Source organism: Excalfactoria chinensis, chromosome 6 (assembly GCF_039878825.1).
Source record: "Excalfactoria chinensis isolate bCotChi1 chromosome 6, bCotChi1.hap2, whole genome shotgun sequence".
NCBI lineage: Eukaryota > Metazoa > Chordata > Aves > Galliformes > Phasianidae > Excalfactoria > Excalfactoria chinensis.
The window spans coordinates 29,531,868-29,552,714 of NC_092830.1; the positions used below are offsets into that span (position 1 = coordinate 29,531,868).

Here is a 20,847-nt window from a genome sequence, read left to right on the forward strand (position 1 = left end):
GGCACAGGCTGCCCAGTGAACTGTGGATGCTCCATCCCTGGAGGTGTTCAGACCCCCGTTGGATGGGGCCCTGGGCAGCCTGGTCTAGTATTAGATCTGTAGGTTGGTGGCCCTGCCTGTTGTGGGGGGTTGGAACCTGATGATCCTTGGGTCCCTTCCAACCCAACCATTCTATGATTCTGTGATCCTAGATGCCATTTTGACCTTACTACAAACACAAACTACCCTTGCTTGTCACACTGAAAGTGCATGAGACTTGACAGAAACACAAACTACATGCATTAGTGAACTTCCCCATTTTCCTGTTTCTCCTGAATCCAAAACAAAAGAGCTGAAGCTTTCCTAAGGGTGTTCTGCAGATTATGGCCCAGAAGAGATTTAGGACCTCTTTAGCAAGCAAAGGTGCTCTGTTTGTTGTAAGGCAGGCTTTGAAGTTTACAGCTGCTTTTCACATCACACCTTAATAATGTGATCTAGTGAAACACACAGCTCTTATAAGAAGATTGTATTTCTGCAGAGTAATTACACAGAGCAGTGCTTGTGAACAGCATACAGAAAAGATCTTGTACTTTGTATAGAGAAAGGACAGTCCCTAATTGTATTTCTTACAACACATTCACATTCTGGAGTTTTCTCCCAGTTTTCTCATCATTTGGGCCAAGAATTCCAGATCTGATTAGCGTCTGTGTCAGTTCTCATGAAGGAGAGTCAGTTCAAACAGTGCCAGACACCCACTTCCAAGCTTTTGGTCTTCCATCCTGTGGCCACTTGTGAATTGCCAGCCTCTCCCTGACCAGCCTCATAGCAAAGCATTTGACTTCACATCAACTTTTTCTGAGCTGCTTTAGTGGAAGTCAATGAGAAACGCTCAGTTTCAGCATGCTGTGTTGTAACTCAGAGTAAGCACCCAACCATGGATAGTGAAGTGCTGGTCTACATCACATCCCACCAAACAGAAGATCTGAATACAGATCTTTTAACTAGTTCTTTCATTGCACACCTTCTTTTACGTTGCAAAAGTGGTTATTCATTTGATGTAAGTAAAACAAAACTTGTTTTATCATCATGATCAGGCTGCTTTGAAAAGAGCAGTAAATAGAGGCAGTGTTTTACTCATATAGTGATTGTAATGAGGAAAAAAAAAAAAAAATTATTTCTGGTATGATTTTAAAGCAGCGCTTTTGCTTTTCTAACCTTAGCAAATATATAGTAATATAAATCCAGAGATAATTTTGTCACTCATCTGAAAAGGATGAAGAATAAGTGCAAGGGCAGTTGCAGTTCAGCAAGGTCTTTTTGCAGGACACACTTGTATAAATCCTCAGGCTTAGTGGTAAAATCTCGTTCAGTATTCTGTGCTTGGTGCTGATGTTGTGTTGCCATGGAATCAGGGACATGGAAAAAAGATTGGAATGCCCTAAAGGAACAATCTTTGAGGGCTGTATGTGTGCCAGAAAACTTAAATACTACTGGGTCTCATTTCCAGAAAGCAGGGACCCTACCTGGCTTCCCCTGAAGTCGATGTGGGCTTGCCACTGATCTCAGTGGGAGCAGGAGCATGCCCAAGTTTTGCAATGCATCTTTTTAAACTTCTTGCTCTGAGGTGTTTCTGTGCCAGTGAGCCAGGCAAGGGAATTTGCATTTGATGGCAAACCAGCAGACCCCTGGCACTCTGTGAATAAGATGCAAACCACCTCATGCATAGCAGCCTGCAAATGAGAGCGAGCTGATAGAGCTCATGTTTTGTCAATTAATGATCAGTCTTTCCTATGTTCACATTCCTCATGAAGCATCCAATGGAGCACAGCAAAGCACCTGTTTGCTAGAGGATGCTGTGGGGAGGGGGTGGTATAGGGCAGAGGGAGCTGCTTTGTACATGGTAGCTAACCCTGCTCCGTGCTTCCAGCTTCATTTCAGCGATTCCCATGATGTCACTCCTAGAGCGGAGACATCTTTACAAAAGAGTACACTGCATCCTCTTTAAAAAGAAACTTTCAGCTCAGGGAGCGCTACAAAAGTTAGGAAACCAAAAACTGCACGAGGAGGGAGTACAGATACAGACAAAGATCCTTTGTTTGCAGTGACTGAGCTTGACCTCACGTGACTGTGAACAATAATGAATATACAATTTGGCAGTCACAGGACTCAGTGTCAGCAGCATTTTCTTTGGTATAAAATATACCGAGAGCATTTGAGACTGCCAAATGGCCATGAAATAGACTGATAAGATTGTATGTAGAAATGGTTTGGCTATACTTTATTTCTATCTCCTTTCAGGACAAATGATTTCTTCTCATCTATTTCATCTCCCTTATCTTGAGAACCAGTACAAAATTCGTTAAGAGTACCATGGCTGTCTCCTGTGTAATACAGCACGTTGTGTTTCTGCAATTTCTTCTCATTCAAATATCATATTTGCTACTTGAAAAGATAAAGGCATTTCAGCCCAAGGTGCTCCCTGCTTTTCCCTCGGTTTTGTAACTCGTGTCATTACAAAAATGGTTTTTGTTCTAACAGAAAGCATTATTGGATTAAAACCAGTATAACTAAGTTTTAAACTTAGAAACAACGTAGCACCATTCATTTATCAAGCAATAACACACATACTTGTATTACACACAAATCAGAAAATCTTGAGTATCCCAATGAATTTGCCAGCATTTTGAACTTAGGGATGATGAGAGGCAGAGTTTGCAATAAGATTCCCTTCCCTCCCCCCAGACTTTAAGCAACTTTCTAGCAAAACAACACAAAACTTTCCTGTAGCTACGATGAATAAGGAGTGCATTCTTTAAGAGTAAGTACTTCAGTTGCCCGTTTTTGTTTGTTGAGAATATTTGCAAAGATGGTTGTATTTAAGAATTGACTTTATCTGAAAAGTAACAAAAATGAAACGCTAATTTATTACATATTGGCCCTAAATACTGTGGGATTGATCAAAAATGTTATGCATTTGTAAATTGTTAAGTATGTGTGAAAGACATCGGTTATAAAAAGGATAGAGTTTTGTGTTTGCAGACATTTCAAGCTCCACTAATGGCTTTATGTCAAGCCCAAAGGACTTTTACTTGTTGCCTGATCTCCACAGAAGTCAGGGAGAAGGTCAGTTGCCTCTCATTCCATAGAATGATAGAATATCCTAAAGTGAAAAGTACCCATAAGAATCCAGCTCCATTTGGTACCTTTCCAAAGATGCAGTTCTGCTTTCTATCCCTCCAAATAAACAACCAAGAAATGGAAATAAATCTGAGAGTTGAGGGGAGTATGGACCATTTTTTCGGGGGAAAAAAAGGCATAGCATAAATAAGTCACAAAATCACGATCTTATCAAACTCACAGTGACTCATCCTTGAGGGCTGGCAAAATGATATAGAATAACACAACCCTTAATTATCGTGAAACACCAGGCAAGCCTTTCATCAGGATCTCTAGAGGAGGTGGTTTTCACTGCTCAGGTTGGCTCTGTTCTGCAGTTGTCAGTGTTAGAAACACTTTCCACATCTTTCATCCCACAGGACTGTGGATATTGGAAGTCAGGATCACAGATGGCTCTTTCAACCACCAGTACAGAAAAGCCTTTACAATATGAGGTTTCAAATACACAGTGTCCCACTCCTTCCCTTTAGTAGGGGTATATTTGCATCCCCCAGCCTGGAGCTGGTACTGGGAACAATCCCCAGATTGTTCACATGTCACCAGGTGTGGGAGAGGCACTGGGACTGCACCAGCAAGGTCCAAGTTGTAGGTGCTGCTGTGTGGCCTCTAGAAGAGGCTCACTACTTCTGCTGTGAAAGGCACAAACACTTGGTTGTGACACTGTTAGAATTGCTGGGATGTCTTTTGCAAACACCTTGAGAGGTCTCACGAGTCTGTTCTGACATTACAGAGTGATCATAGCACTGACAGCCACATGGTTTCCTTCTAACTCCAGATATTCTAGGATACTATATTCCAATGAAGGTGTCACAACCCTGGTATTTTCCCATCTCCTGTCTGATGACCTGTTCTGCAAATGAGCAGAGCCATCTCCAAAACGCGGGCTCCCCACAAACCCCCACCCAATCTACCCAGGAAACAAAATGGGTTCAACTGATTTTGCAAGGACTGAAACTTCCCATAATCATTCAGACTTTCTTTTTAAACATCAGTCACACCAGAAGAGTACAAGACCTCCAGTCTTCAGTTTATCACATACGTATCTGTTACTTCACATTACAGAAATTTGCTATGTAATTACCTATGAATACAATAAACAAAAGGTAAGCTATACTTCTGTTACAGCACCACAAAAACTGACTGAAGTACCCTGACAAAAACAGTTCTATTTTATTTTTTGCCTCTGGCTTTTTTTCTTTTACACTAATCTGGCTATACCAGTTGTTACACTTCAGTTCTGACATTCAAATCACGTTGAGCAATTTTCCCAGTACCTTTCCCAAACAAAAGCATCCATTCCCTACTCCCACTGACATGTCTCCTAAATCTGGGAACAGCAGCAAATAACCTTGTTGAAGTTCTGTAACTTTTCAGTTATTAAATAACAGATATTCAGCTCACAGCAGGATAAAATTCTGCTAAGGTTCGAGTGTGGTGGTTTTTTGTTTGTGTATGTGTGTGTTTATTTTTAACTGTTTGAAGCATAACCTACTAATTTTCCAAGCTCCTTATAACTTTGTGACAGCACAAATCTTCTCTTGCAAATAGATGATGTTTTTGCAATTCTTGCCTTTGCACTTCGTAAAAGGATGTTACATATTTACTAGCTTTGTATGTGTACATGGCCAGCCATTGCTTCAGGAAAATTATATGGTGTGCAGCATGACAGGGTGGTTCCATCAGGTTGTCTGTGGGATCAGGACCAAGTTACTCCACAGGTCTGCCAGATTTAGGATCATATATACCTAGTTTATTGTTACTGCTCTTTTCTCTTTGTTTTTCTCTCAAAAGCAGAGGTAAAGAAGAATTAGGTTTTGGAGAGATTTTGTTTACATGTAGTGGGAGTTACCCCAGCATCCTGCAGGTAAAACTGAGATCCACCACTCAAACTTTTCCCAGCTTTTCTTATGAAAGAACTTTCTGAGTATCTTCATTTCTGACATTTCTCACATCTGTTTTTGCAGATAGCTAACATTCACCATTTCTTACACGCATATGCTTAAAATGTGATAATCAAGTTAATAATAACAACACCAAGAAAAACTACTGGGAAGCACTACCACTAAAATGGGGATGAAAATGTTACACAGGAAGAACTGGATGTTCATAGTGACAGAAACAATAGAAAAGGGATGAAATGCAAGAGTGCACCAAGAAACTCACAGAAATTGCCTACAAGTTTTCATTGCCATCAGTTAGAAATGGCAAAAACCAACCAACCAACCAACCAACCAACAAAAGCCAGCCACCTTGGTGTTTAAGTTGACCACACCACGAGCGTAAGCCACCAATGATGTGCCACGTGAGAAAGTATTTGTCACAGTATTTCCAGCACAACCAGAATATATTCCTGCATTATTTGAAACGTGACATTACTGGGGAAGGTATAAAACCTTATCTACTGTACCATGTCCAGTGCAGCTGCCATTCTTCTAAGCAGATGATTTCCCAAAGTAACAAGTGCAGAGGAGGGCTAATTCTATGGTGGTTAAAGCAACAGTGATGGAGAAAGAAGCTCCTTTCTAGAAATTCCTCAGGGAAAACACTAGACAGGGAAGAACACTTCTGTGAGCTATGAGGTAATGTTGGCACAACTGAGAAAATGAGTAAGCACTGGCCAAATCACAAACTGGAAGAGGCTCCTATACAGTTAAAAAGTAATTTCTGGAACAGCCTTCCAAGAGATTTTTGGGGCCAAAAAAAAAGGAAGTATCTGGTCCAACCCACATCATAGGATCATCCAGACATTTTCGGCCATCCCTTGTTCATTTTTAGCTCCTCTGCACTCTGGACTAGTGCATCTGGGCCAGGATGTACCATCAATAATCCCAGAATTATGAAAGATGGAACAAAATGTCATAATTTATTTATATTTTTCACTAGGAACACAAGTTGCAGCTATAAATATCTTAGGTACCACACTTGGACAATATTTCAAGTGGTAGCAAAGTTAGCTGTTCATGATTAACCCTCAAAATGAGAGCCAACATATTTTGAAACATGACTTATTTTCAATATCTAGGCCTCGTTAAATTTCACGTAGCCCAGGTCATATTGATCTGGAGAGAAAGTTATCTATATCTCTGTACTTGCAACATCTGGATGTAGAACAACGAGCGATCAAAGCACCTGAAGGCCATTTTGTAACTTTGTGGTCAGTAGCACAACACACTCTCTCCTCTTTGTTCCATCTTTATCCATAGGGGACATCTATATAGGATGGTGTCTGACTATGGGTGTGCCACGTCTTATATTCACATGGTCAGCTGATATTCAGAGTTGAAAAAGCTCCATGCAAAGCAAAGTGTGCATTTGCAGAGGACCAGATTATATGTGCTGATGGGATGCTCCAGTGAAGAAATACCTTAAATCTAACTCGTGGGGTTTGCTATTAGGCTTCAAATTAATAATTCAGACATCTATTAATGGAAAGAATTTAAGTGCTGTTATTCCTGACAACACTGTAATCACGAACCTTTTAGAGTACTTCTGATTTAAATACTTTTTTCGCTTTTCTTAAATTAAATTCTCCCCCTAATCTCAAGTGTCTTCAATCTTCTCCATTCCAGGCTAACTTCTGTCTTCAGTGCAACTTCCAAGACATCTTTAGACTCTTTCATCAGTACAGATGCCAACTTAGCCTAATTAAAATCAGAATAAATACAAGAAAAAAAAGCTAACATGTTGGGTGATATATAAAATGCGCCTCCTCCCAAACAAGCAAACAAACAAAACCACCTTGTAAATTGACTTCTGGTGTCTTCTCCATCTATGTATTACTGTGTTTTAGCCAGTTTAGCATGAGACCCTTGGGGAAAATCATGGCAGCACAAAAGCAAGTGGTAAAACTCCTACATAGAACTTCATCACACGTGTACCATGTTACAGGACAACTACAGCTGCATGCTTCCCGAGGCCTCTTTTAACTTCTATGGGCCTTCTGTATTAATCGAGCATTTGGCTTATGTAGGGATGATATTAATGAGTGCAAAAATAATTCCACTGAGAGTAACCTTTGTAACCATGCTCACATTATCAGTGGTGATTTGTGCAGGATACCTCATGGAGCTGTAATCTATGCATCCTTTCGTAACAAGCATTAAGAAGCAGTTGCACAACTTAACACAAACAGCAACAGATGAAAATCCATGGCACAGACAGGATCTTGAGTAACAGCCAAAGCAGTGCCAGAAGGCAAATTCTACCTGCAGAAGTCTTTTTCCATGCTAAATGCATCTCAAGGGATGCTCTGAATTTCAGTGGCTCATAAGCAGATAGCACATTTGCAAGCCTTAGTGAACAGTCTGCCAAAAAGTTGCACTTTATCATAAACTTTTTGCCTTTAAAACCCTGTTAATACAAACTTTGGCCAACACTGACACAAAATGTGTGTGCAATTCAACTCATATCTTTATTGACTGCAATAATAAACTTTTACTCTAAAGCAAACAGATCATTAGCAAACATATTGTAGTGCACTGTGGTCTCTTGGTCCTCTCTCCTCCCATGCTCCCATTCTTTCACTTGCTGTTCACATGCTTCAAGTTTGGTATGCAAGCCTGTCTTGGTGGTGCCAGGGCCTTGCAGCTTTCTCAGATCTACTACTATTACTTATTCCCTAAATGAAACTAAACTCCATTTTTCAAAGCCCTTAAAAGCAGATTAATCACAAAAAGATGTTTCTCTTCAACAAGGTGTTCTCTCAATTATTTTTTTGCTGCAATTATCATCCAAGTCAGCCATGCTTGAAAACACCATAATTATGTCACTCAGGAACATAATTCTATTATTTTTCCTTAATGAAATAGTTCCCTGAGTGGTTTCTACCACCTACAGTTTGGAGGACAGTACAATGGTATATAAACTTCTTTCCTCCCAAGCAAAAATCACATCACTATTATATGCAAAGTGCTATTTTATCTCTATATACTGCTGCATACAAACTAAGTATCTATGAGCACAGAGAAATCTGGGAAAATTTCATGAAGGATTTACTTACTACCTTCTGAATTCCTTTGAACTTCCTCACTAAATTTCTTTTTAATGTTTCTTTGTATAGGTTGTTTCAGAGTTGTTTGTCATCTACAATATCCTAATTGTATTGCTTGAGCCAGCAGATAGATATCATTCTGTAGATTTATTTCTAACTGGATTTTCCTTCCTTGATTAAAACGTAACAATACAACTTTGATTAAAAAGTAACAATAAAGGAACACACAAAAAATACGACCGTAGAGCGGGTCATGATTCTAAAAATAAATGAAATAAATAATGAAAAAATTAAGCTGCTCCACCCCAAGAAATTCAGTTAGTTTGCCTATTGCAGGAGACCACCAAACCATGAATTTCCCATCCTTTCTTCTGCCTGAACACTGTACAAGAAGACAAAATAGACGGTGTCTTACCACATCTGACTGGTGCTGCCAAATGTTTGGTCATAGACAGGGTCATAAATCAGATCTGCCTGGATGAAACATGATTCATATTTAGAGGGGAGGTACCCAGGAGAAGTGCCAGGGATTATCTCTGCTCCTGCTATTTTATCTTCCCTGGTGAGGCATTTATATGGCTCCTATTACTGTGCCTGAGTATACAGGAATATAGAGCTATTCTTACAACACCCAAATAGAGTGGAGAGCTTATATGGGTCATCTCAGGCCAGAGGTTTGAAGCAGAACACATCATTACACTGGCTTCACAAGCACTTGATCAATAGAAAATGCTAAGCAACATGTGTAAATCAACATGTAGCCACATTCCCAAAACATTAGTGCTATCAAAAATGTCATCAAGAATTCCCAAATTGGACTCTTCCTTGAAAATGAACCAACAGTTGTAATAAACTGGTGTTTGGTTTATCACAGCTTCTTTTCAAATGCTCTTAAGCTATGGCTGTCAAGATAAATATATTTCAGGATGAGGCTCTTAAAAGTCAATTTTAGGTTTTCAAAGTTAGAATATCAGAACATGCTTTAATACAGACTCATACATGAAATTAACTGGAAGCAAAATGCACTTGTTTACATGCATCAAGAAGTTATCGCCAAGATATATTTTATAGGAATACGATCTTGTTGGTATGTTGAAGCCATCTGTGAGGTTTCTGCACGGGACAAAGGTGTGGTGAACATCCGCCATGAGTGATATAAGTTCAGGCTGATGACTGACTCCTTTAGCTTCTCCTGCAAAGGAACCACTGCTGGCTAATACATCATATGCTTCTTAGTCTATAACCTCTATGCAGCTGCTTTGACACAATATGGAAATGATGTTAGCCTTTATGGGAATATTTCTTGTAGTTCAAATCAAATTTCATCCAAAATTATACGTATTTTTGACAAAATCACTGGCTGAAAAAAGGTTACTGGCCTGGAAATGTTGCAGCATTGCCTTATGGAGATGGAGGATCGGCTCAGTTTGATAGTGATGTCATTCTGTTTCAGGAGAGATGTAATTCAGGTACATCCTGCTTTCATTCTCCAAAGTGTGCCAGGACCTTTGGCTAGATTACACATTGTGCAACATCCTCCCTGGCATAGTGCATCTTGAGAGAGATCTTGAGATAGAAGATCATACACCAAAACATATCTTTCAGGTCTCCCTACAGTATTTCTGAGGAAGCATGCATTGCAGTTTTCTCTTTAAGAAATCTATGGACAAATCTGTATGTGCAGACTAACTTGTTTCTGTTCTCTTTATGTAGTGGCAGCACTGCATGTACACATGACAACAGATCCAGTAAGCTCAGCCGTGCAGGGCTGTTTTGGGGCAGAAAAGCATAAATATGTAATATTGCCTTAAACTCCAAACCTGACCCTTCAGCATTTGTTCAGCCGATCAGTTCTCTTTCTGCAGGTGAATCTTACTGGTGCCGGAGGGTCCTGTGATGATTAGAATTACAGGAGCCATGGCTCAAAACTGGAAATTCACTTCCAACTCATTCATGATGCATTAAATGGTTTCAGTTCTCTTTAAGAGCCAGGCCAACATGTATCATACACAGGAAGATCGAACATCTCTAAGCATTCAACATAAATGTAGCAGTAAAGTACTGCAGTAGATGTGCATCTGCAGACTCCTGCACAGTAAATGGGATGAGGTGGTCGTTGCTGCTGTGCCATGCTTCAGACCAGCTCTTTCCACAGAGAAGAAGTAGGGCAGAATTAAGGCTACAGGGAGTTCCCACATCCCGCATTTTTACACCAGCATGTCTAAATGTTCCAGCAGGTCTTCAAAATTTCCATTTCAGCCCCTGAATATGTATGTATAATGGAAGGACTAAGATTCAAACTGCAAGGACCATAAAAGGCAGTAAGAAAGAAATCTATGAATGAATAAGAGGAAGGAAGAAATAGTTTCACTATTCATCATTCAGTGCAGATGGAAATCTGCTCATGAATAATGTGGAGAAGGCTGAAGTGTGTTGTGTCTTTCCATTTTCCATGACTACCCCAGACAACTAACAATTCACTGAGTGCTTTTGCTAATTTTGCTAATTTGCTACCACAGACTTGGAATTAATTTTGCTAAACTTTTGGATATAACTAGTTTTCATTTGAATAATAGCACTTGCTTATCATCTGGTATCTGATCTCTTTCCCTGTTAGTGAATTTCCAAATTGCTTTTTTCTTTAGTTTATATTTTCGTTATGGAATCTTTTCTTTTTGCTTTTATGTAACCTCCTAAGTATATCTCAACTTAGCTTTCCAGGCTGTATTCCTGTATTCTTGCCCTTTGTTCTCATCCTCAGTCATATCTCCTTCTCCTACTTTTCCTACAAATTTCACTTGGATTTTCAACTCACAAAAGTGATCCTGATGCAGCTTTGTCAGTTTTGGGTGAAGTATGTAGATACAGCTCACTCCAGATCAGCAAATTCAAATCTTAGTCTTTTTCAAAAGCACCCCTAAAATAAATTTGATTATTATATTACTCAGGGAAATGCAGTTGTTGCTAATGGTATGATTAGTAGATATTCAGATGAGTAGAACAGATTTCGTGCTCATCAGGTGAGAAAGTCTAAAGTAACAACAAAGTAAAACATTGTGGGTTCTTAAACTAGAGGAGGGTAATCATCTGGGTTAATATTGCATATGCTGTAAACACAGTATTGTAACCACAGTTGTAGCCCAAAGGGAGCTATGATTCTCTTTACCTGGCTGTGTGCTAGACCCACAAGGGACCAAGCAGCCCACGAGTACAGGTGTTGCTCAGGTACACTCAGAAGGGATGATGATCATTTTAGTCTTTTGTTTGTTTTGGTAGATTTTTATTTGTTTTAAAGCATTACTAATGCAAAACTGGAATAGACACCCAGGTCCAAACAAGTTATGCAAATGTTTTGCCACTCCCTGCTTTCTGTCTACTTTCTCTGCACCTCCTAAAATACAGAAAAATCATCCTAAGTCCTACTTAGTCCTACTAATACTGAGAGATTACTGAGAGGCTATTGAAAAGCTGACCTAGACTGAAGGGCAAATGTACTGGGTGAGTTTCATCCAGCTAAGCTTTGACATCTATATCTGTACCTCACTCTGGAAAGAAACATTCATTTCTAGGGCACAGTTCATCTGATCCCAAAGTAGATGACTTGAACATTCAGATGCATCGTTCCTAACAGCCTCTGTAGGAGCCTCTTTCTATGCACTGAGCACAAAATTAGCTTGAGATGGCTAGCCCAAATATAGGTAAACCACTGACTTCTAGTGCTGGGCAGGGTAAACCACATCCCAGTTGGCAAACCTTGGCAGTACAGTACAAGGCAGGTAATTGAGTGTGTACAGATGCACAGGGCTAGCATAGAGTCTTGAGATATTTGGATTTACCCCTTAGACCAGCTCTAGGAAGTCAAAGGTAGTCTTGAAAATAAGAAAATTTTAACAACTTCAAACTGAACTTCAAAGGCTCAAACCTGTTCCAGTAATACTTTGCAACTGGGCTCCCATCTTCCCTGCAGGGTTGTTTCAGTCCCTGGAGCAGATATTATCCTCCCATTGAAGATCTCCAAGGATCTAGTCAGGATGGAGATAATTATAGGTAATCTGCTGATATATAATTAAATATGCTCACCAACACAACTTGCAGGTTACGTGGTACGCTCTGCTTTACCAGGTAAGAGGATCTGACATTGAACAGTAATAAATACCAGCTCGGACTGCAGGCGATTAGTGATTTGAAGCACCTGTTGTGTGATAAAGACATCCAAGCCAGAAGGCAGCTCAAACAAATTCTCTTAAACAAGGAGGCCTTGCCATGTATGTGCTCAGAAACACAAGTCTTCATTAATCACTATTAAGGGAGAATTTTTGAATACTTACTTTTTTCTACAGACCAGGGGAGGAGTGGACGTAACTGCAAATCCACCCATAGTGCTCAGTGTGCTACAAATATAGTAAGAAGAGACAATTCTTCCACTGAAGAGATTGCAAGCTAAAAATACAAGGCAGAGGTTGAAGGGCAGCCAAAGGCACAGGGAAGTATGCTGTGCCTGTGATCACTCACAGTTGGTCTCTGCCCAAGGGCTATTCTCTGTCCCTGTGGCACTGCTTGAATACAGCCCAGAGAGTGACTGCAAAAATGAGAAAAGCCTCTAAAGACCACCAAAAAGAAACTGCATGGAATGTCTTTTAGTTAATATAAAGCCAAAGATATTGATGAGTGCAAGACTGCATGAGTTGCTGGATACTTTTCTGTAAAAAAAAATGGCAGAACTTGCTCCTAAATGACAAACCCTACCAGCACTGTCTGAGGATTGATAAAACCAGTAGTGGCGTTTATTGTGAGCAGTCTCAAATTGAATCAGAAGAACATGGAAGTTCTTTTACAGAAACCACTCTACAAATCACCAGGTGAGCTTTAGGAAAGGTCCAAGGCACTGCAGAAATCACTGAACTGGACACGCAGGCCTGGAGAGGGGCTTTCACTTACAACAATATTCCGAGAGCACCTTCATGCTGAACATAAGAAACAGGAATACGTTCTGTGTAACAACACAGAGGCTCAGCCATGGAACAGAAATGATTCTGCTTTCTACAACTTGAAAACCATAGTTAATACAAGAATGAACATACCTTAACTGCTGAGTCTTGATGGGAGAGTCAGGATGAAATTATGTCCTCTGAAAAGTATAAACCACCATCAAATACACCCAGGGCTCAAAAATACACAAAAGACCCCAGTGAACATGGCAAGTTACAAAATGAGTCCTAAGTGTTCTGTTCAAGTCACTCCTTCAAGGTTGCCATCAAATGTGAAGCAGTAAAATGAAAAAGAAAAAAAAAAACAAAACAGCATAGAAATACTACCAAAAGAATTCACAACATCCAGATAGACTGTGTGTGAATTCTGATTTCCCACGACAGGGCTAGTACATAGGTATGCCTGAACGTAACTGGTTTTATCCTAATCCAAGTACTACTCAATGCATTTATGTTTGGAATCAGTCTGTTAAGCAATACAAGAATAACACAGTAATAACAGAGTATAAATCAGTTTCCTTGGCACCAGGTTCCAGATAACAATAACCTGCAAATAACGCATGACTCAATGGTAATTCCCTTTCATTTGCCTGTTTAAAGGCAATGATTCTGAAGTCCATACAGTCAGCTATACCCTTTTCAGATAACCAGTTTGTATAGGTGTGGGGGTAGAGGTGTTCCGTCCACTTACCAGGTTTCTGAGCCAAAATTATCAATCAGATTCAATTACAGGAGGATGATGAACATGACACAAGTAAAGCAGTATCCTCAGACTAAAAACAGCTATTACATAACAGCAGAGCATAATCCACAAATCAATCAATAGCTCCCAGTTTTACATGTGGGAGACAATTTTTTCAGAGGAAATGTGGAGGGTAAATTGGTTTGGAAACAGTTAATGCCTACAGTGCTCAGATGATAAAACCTAAACCACCCCTGTTGGTTGTTTCAAAAAGAAGAGTAGAAGATAAGCAACCACACCACAGGACACATTAGATCAAGAATCATCTCTGTTTTAAGCCTTGTTTTTCATTCTGGCTCAGTTCCATAAGAATAATAGAGGGAGTAGAAATCCAGCACATGGAAGGCAGATGGTGGATACAACACACTTCCAAATACTGCAGAGTTAATTATAGGCCTGGAATCACACTCAATTGATAGTGTGGGACAAATAGATGCTGGGGTTTAAAATTGCTTGTTGCTATATTAATGTTACTTTTCTGGTCATTAGAAGACATGAGTCAGAAGTGAGCTACCACAGGAATGACAAACATTTCAAACTTGAAAGAAATGCACTGGTCTTTCCTGATGAAGATCCATCAGGCTGTAAGGTGGTGAAAACGAAAGAGAACCTTATAGCAGACCAAATATTTTTCTTAACCCGCGCACATTATTAAATACCTACTGGATGTGAATAGCACACTGCCCTGTGGGAAACAAAACGGATGAAGTCAGGTTCACTGTTGAAGCAGCTCAGAAATCCCAGACCCTTCTAAAGCAGAAAACCTAAGTGAGTAAATCCTCCCTGCTGCTGCAGTGTTGATTCAGACATCCGCAGGTGGGTGCTTAGCTAATGTGTGCACTTACACCCACAGCTGAATGCACGCATGCAAGCAGACATGCACTTAGGTCCTGATTCAGAATAACTTATTTTCTCTGTATTGTACAAGCACTACTATTCATGTAGTTTTTTCTGGTGTTTATACTGATTTGACATCCAAATCTTATTTCCTTTTTTCTAATTCATTTACCTTCACTTCTTCTGCCTTTTGATGTTCTCCAAAAACAAATGAATGCTATGCAAAAAGCTGTGTTAGTGCAATGTTTGCCCAGAAAGGTCAGAAAGATGGCAAAAGCTATCTGGCATACAAAGATGGGGGAGAAGTGCAAACAAGAGCAGTCATGCCAGGCTCTTTCAGAAGCATAGCCAAATGCAGGGTCAGAGAGACCAGAACAGCTAAGAGCAGTCAAAATGTCCTATCCTGAGTACTGCAGAAAGGCGTGAGGGGTATGCATGTAAATCATCACCAATCTCAACAGTCTAAAAATGTGCTTAAATTTTCCCTCATGTTCTGTTAGGAAAAAGTTTTCACATCAGATGCAGGTATTTACTTTGTCCAGTTCTCCTAAAGGTCTCTCTTACTTCAGGGCATATATAAAAGCAGGATGCAGAGGCTATTTTTCTGCTCCCTTTTGGCTGCTAGTTGGCTATTTAGAAACTCATTAACTTCCTCAACAGACCTTGACTCTAATTAGTGCCTGGACTGACCACCCTGCCCCTTTCTCCTTCACCTCTGCCTCTCAGAGCTTTCCACAATGATTAAAGGAAACCATACTCCTTTTCTGTAGTTTTCTACAGCTGCAGTTTCTGGAGCTGGCAGGATCTGCATGCAACTGCTGAATTCAGTTCTGCCTTACAGCTTACCAGGCCATTCCACAACTATCCAGCACACTTTGTCACCCTAATTCTTCATGTGTACAAATGTCTTAAACCCGTCTCTAAGCCAGGATCTGTACTTTCATTTTCTTTGCCTTTTGTACAACAGAATCCATTTAACAGTGATTGAAGTGTCACCAGGGCCAAGTGCAGCATTCATGCCAATCCTGTAATTTTTTTTTACACCATCGACGAGAGGGAAATGAACAAAATGGACTCATTCCATCTTCCAAAATTATAATGTATTTTGTGTGCACATACACTCCACCACTCCACAAAGGTAAATATATATGCATACACATATGTATATAATACAAAAAAACAAACCACAAACACGAGGACTCCTCATATTACGTTCAGTAAGTATGGGAATTCAAAGAAAATTAAAATGAAAAAAACAAAATGATAAAAGTTATGATTGCAAAACATAGTGTTACTCAGGTACATATACAATTTAATAAATGTGGCCAGTTAATGCAAAATATTCTTTATTTCCTGAGTTTCTTCCAGTTTCTCAGAAATATTTTTTCACATGCAGCATGTCTGTGGAAGAAAACAAATGCTGCCATGCCCTGGAGCTGGTGTTTTTGGATGACTGGACATGGTTTCCACCACTGCATAGCCACAGGTGCACTCATATGCCAGCTCAAGTCATCCTCTTCCTATGTAACTCTAATAGTCCTTACTCACTAAAATAAGAGGAAGTATTGTTCTTGCACATGGACTATTAAAATAGTCAGTCCAAAGGCTATAAAGTAATAATGCTATCCTAACACCTCTCTGATTACTGTAATTACTGTAAAGGACATCTAAAGACTCTTATCTTATTTTGAATATGCACAGATCTTCCATTGGCATTACAGGAAGCAAACTGAGGCCATCACAATTCATTATCATAATTACATATTGATGATAAATACAGAATTTTTTTCCAAAACAATGTTTGAAAAACATCATCACTATAACAACAGAAATCCCAGTGGGAGTAAGGATGGTAATTTCCTGAAGTTGTCACTGACTACCTGTAACAAATGTAATTATAATCAACAGATTTCTCAGCTTGAAGTCAGCCTGATGAGAATAATATGATATTTTCGTAAAGTATTGTAACAGAACATGATGCCATGAAACCCAAGCAATTGCTTACCATTATATTTAAAAGAGGCATGAGACTACAAGGTCCACGTAATGTAAGTCAGTAGCCTGTTAAAAACATTCCTGTTCTGGCATCCTTGCCATGAGTAGTCACTTATTTACCAAGCATCAGCTACAGACATAGTCAAATGACTGATCAAATATTTCCTGAGTTCTATCACTGTTTTCCTCATGATTCCATATACATGCACTCAAACCACAATTGCTTTTTTTTTTTTTTTTTCCCTGCTTTCCCATATTCTCATACACTCAAACCCAATTCTATGCTAAGTGTCCTTTGCTGGACATAATTGTATAAATTTTCCCTCACGTTCTCATGATTTATTAATATCTTTAAAACCAGTCTTTAAAAATACATTTCCCTCCATCCTTCCAAAGTAATGGCTTCAGTTCATATAATTCATGCGTCCAAGAATTCTGGGGTGGGACAAAGGGGACAGATTTTTTTTTTTCCCAAACCAAGCAGCACTTCCAGCTTTGTAAGCATAACAAATCAGAATTCAGAATTTCCATCCTAAAGAACACTGTAATATATCTACAGCCATTCTGCGCAGAATTTGGATGGAAAGTTGAAATAGTGACTCTATGGAAATACTGATCTAACCGTGGGATATATTCTCCCCATGAAACAAAACATTACTTTCTTAGCAGTTCTCATTTTAAAATACCACAAGGGCTGTAGGTTACCTTTGGAGTATTCACTGCTTTTCAAAACAGCCCTCTCTGCCAGTATTCTCAGAGCAATTGCCCTTAGAAATACTGCAGGCTCTCTGTACTTACAGGATGAAGAACCATTTGAAGAATAAATGGAAGGCTCTGTAGCCTGATTGTAAAGCAGCCTCACTGCATGCAAAGTAGCTCCATTGAAAAAAGTACTTTCTGAAAGATTAAAAAAAAAAAAAAAAAAAAAAAAAAAAAAAAAAGCTTTTGTGCACAAAACTCAAAGTTTTATTTGGCAAATATAAATGGAGAAGCTTCCTGAATAATAATGGTAAGAGGACTATCAGTTTTGCAATCCTGAAAATCACATCTAGATTTCTAAATAACTTGTTTTGAAGATTGGAATTAGCCATCTAAATCACCTTGATCAAGCTTTCTGTTTATTGGTTTTCTTTATTTCTTCCTTTTTAAAGATGTTTCAGCATTGAGTCTCAATAGTGACTAATTAGAGCATACTGGCTAAGAATAAAAAGCTGTTACCATCACAGTAGCCAACCACATAAATAAACCATTGGCATGATTGATCTCAGTGGCCTTTAACTCTCATGGCTCTTTTCCAAGGCCTAGGACACTTTGTCCAGTATGTTAAATTGAAAAGATAATAATTATTGTAAATAACATGGCTATATATAGCATTAAGAAACAATTATGAGGGCATGTAGTTGTACAAGAACCATCTTGTCCACTAGTCAGGATGCTCCCATTTTTGATGTAGAGATAAGAGGGCAAGAGGAGCTGCCCCACCTCATGTATCCTGTGCAAAATGTGAGGCAAGAACAAGTCTGCATCAGGGATGACCAGGACAGGTCTCCTTCCACATCATGGAAATTTCCCTGATAAAGGCAGAGTAATGAAATACCAGGATGCAGTTTCTTTCTTTCCCCTTTGGGCACCTATGACCTCTGAGCAGCAAAACTCAGACTGTAGATGGCCTTCACTTCATGAGAGCATAGTTGGACAAAGACCAAGGGGTCCAGGCTGGCTATGACTGTGCAGTAACACAGGCTACACAAGAGCCTCTATTTCCCTCTTCAGATGGTGGTGACTAAATTAGTTGATAAAGGGCAAACCCATACCCAGCAACAGTCTGGTGCCAAGGAGCCATGTTAGCTGATCATCTACCCAGCACCAACCAATGTCTCCCCACCTGCAAAGCCTGGCTTTGCTAATAGCCTGCTTAATGAGAGAGAAGCAGAGGCAGGAGAGCAAAAGAAAACCACTGCTGAAACCCTGCACAGAGTGAGAGAGTGCTGGAAGGAAAGATTTACAAACAGAACATCACACAGACGTGTGGTGTAGGCAAGTCAAGAAGTGGAAACCAGACAAGTAGCAATGTTCAGAAAGGTCTGGATGACCGAACTTTTCTCACATCCAGAGAGATGCAGGCCTTGATCAAGTCTAATTTAAATTACCAGGTAAAAAATTATGTATGTTACTAGTTAATTAATGTGTCCCCAGTGATTCAAGGAAATTACATTTGGCTTTACATCGTGACTTGTTTGCTGTGTTGAAACAGCAACACTAAGTAATCATCTCTATAGATAATGCAAATAATCAGAACGGGCCAATGAGAAGTTCAAGGGATGGGACAACACTCAGGTGAGGGTGAGGCACCTTTACCATATTTAATAGGACTTAGTCACTTTGCTTTGCCATCACGTGTTGTCTGTTTACAGTACACCACTAACACCACCTCCTGGCCAACGGGTGTCTGGAGTTAGATCTTTATAATGGTCTCTGAGAACCCAGAAAGAAGGATGCTGCAAATACATAGAAAATATTGTCTTTGCAACATTTCATATTCATGCACCTGTGACTTCACATGTGCCAATATACTACACTCCCCCCAACACATACATGCAGTTAGATATAAGGTGCAGGTACTTTGTACATGTCAGTTGTCCCAGACACTTTCATTTCAAGATCATTTAAGACCTGACTCAAGAAAGATATCTTCTTAGCTTTGACTTTAGAGAACACTTTTTTTTTACAGAAAAATGATCAGAATCAGTAAGCTGTATCCTTTCCTTTAGATTAGCACAGGAACACAGGGTCAACTTCTAATTTTAGCTAATCCTAGAATAAGCAACCAGCAGCAGATGCTCCTGCAACATCAGCAGCCTAATACATCTGGAGTCTTCAGCACAGCCTGTCCTGGAAGAAATCAGTACTTGGAGGAGAGCAACTCTATGAAACCCTTGAAGGAATCAGACTATTATACTCTGGAGGGATTCACATAGAAGAGAACTATAGTGTCATGCTTACTGGAATGTAGGAAATATTACTCAAATGTCTCTGGTGTGTTGTAAGTGCAAACATTTTGCAGATACCCACAGTGGGATTTTTCTTTGGAAAAGAAAAGAAATGAAAAGAAAACTCAGAACACCAACACTTCTTTTCTTTTCCTTCCTTTTCATTTCGTTCCTTATATGATCTTTCGGGAAAAATAAAAAAAAAAATAAAAAAAAAATTAAGTTCTGAACACAAACACTTCCTCTATTCTTTTCTTTCCTTTTCTTGTCTTCTCTTTTCCCATGGAAAAGAAAAGAAAACTCAGAACACCAACACTTCTTTTCTTTTCCTTCCTTTTCATTTCGTTCCTTATCTGTTCTATCGGGGAAAAAAAATAAAAAAAAAAATTAAGTTCCGAACACGAACACTTCCTCTATTCCTTTCTTTTCTTTTCTTTTCTTTTCTTTTCTTTTCTTTTCTTTTCTTTTCTTTTCTTTTCTTTTCTTTTCTTTTCTTTTCTTTTCCTTTGGAAAAGAAAAGAAAAGAAAAGAAAACTCAGAACACCAACACTTCTTTTCTTTTCCTTCCTTTTCATTTCGTTCCTTATCTGTTCTTTCGAGGAAAAAAAATAAAAAAAAAAAATTAAGTTCCGAACACGAACACTTCCTCTATTCTTTTCTTTTCTTTTCTTTTCTTTTCTTTTCTTTTCTTTTCTTTTCTTTTCTTTTCTTTTCTTTTCCTTTCTTTTCTTTTCCTATGGAAAAGAAAAGAAAACTCAGAACACCAACACTTCTTTTCTTTTCCTTCCTTTTCATTTCGTTCCTTATCTGTTCTTTCGTGAAAAAAAAAAAAAAAAAAAAAAAAAAAAATTAAGTTCCGAACACTAACACTTCCTCTTTTCTTTTCTTTTCTTTTCTTGTCTTTTCTTTTCCTATGGAAAAGAAAAGAAAAGAAAACTCAGAACACCAACACTTCTTTTCTTTTCCTTCCTTTTCATTTCGTTCCTTATCTGTTCTTTCGTAAAAAAAATAAAATAAAATAAAAAAAAATTAAGTTCCAAACACAAACACTTCCTCTATTCTTATCTTTCCTTTTCTTGTCTTCTCTTTTCCTATGGAAAAGAAAAGAAAAGAAAGCTCAGAACACCAACAAACACTTCTTTTCTTTTC

General features: G+C 39.0%; 1 protein-coding gene across 2 annotated transcripts in view; it reads right to left on the reverse strand.

Moving 5' to 3' along the window:
* The window catches only part of GPAM (glycerol-3-phosphate acyltransferase, mitochondrial), a 92,891-nt gene that overhangs the window by 30,751 nt on the left and 41,293 nt on the right, over positions 1-20,847 (reverse strand). The gene's annotated exons all lie outside the window — the stretch shown is intronic.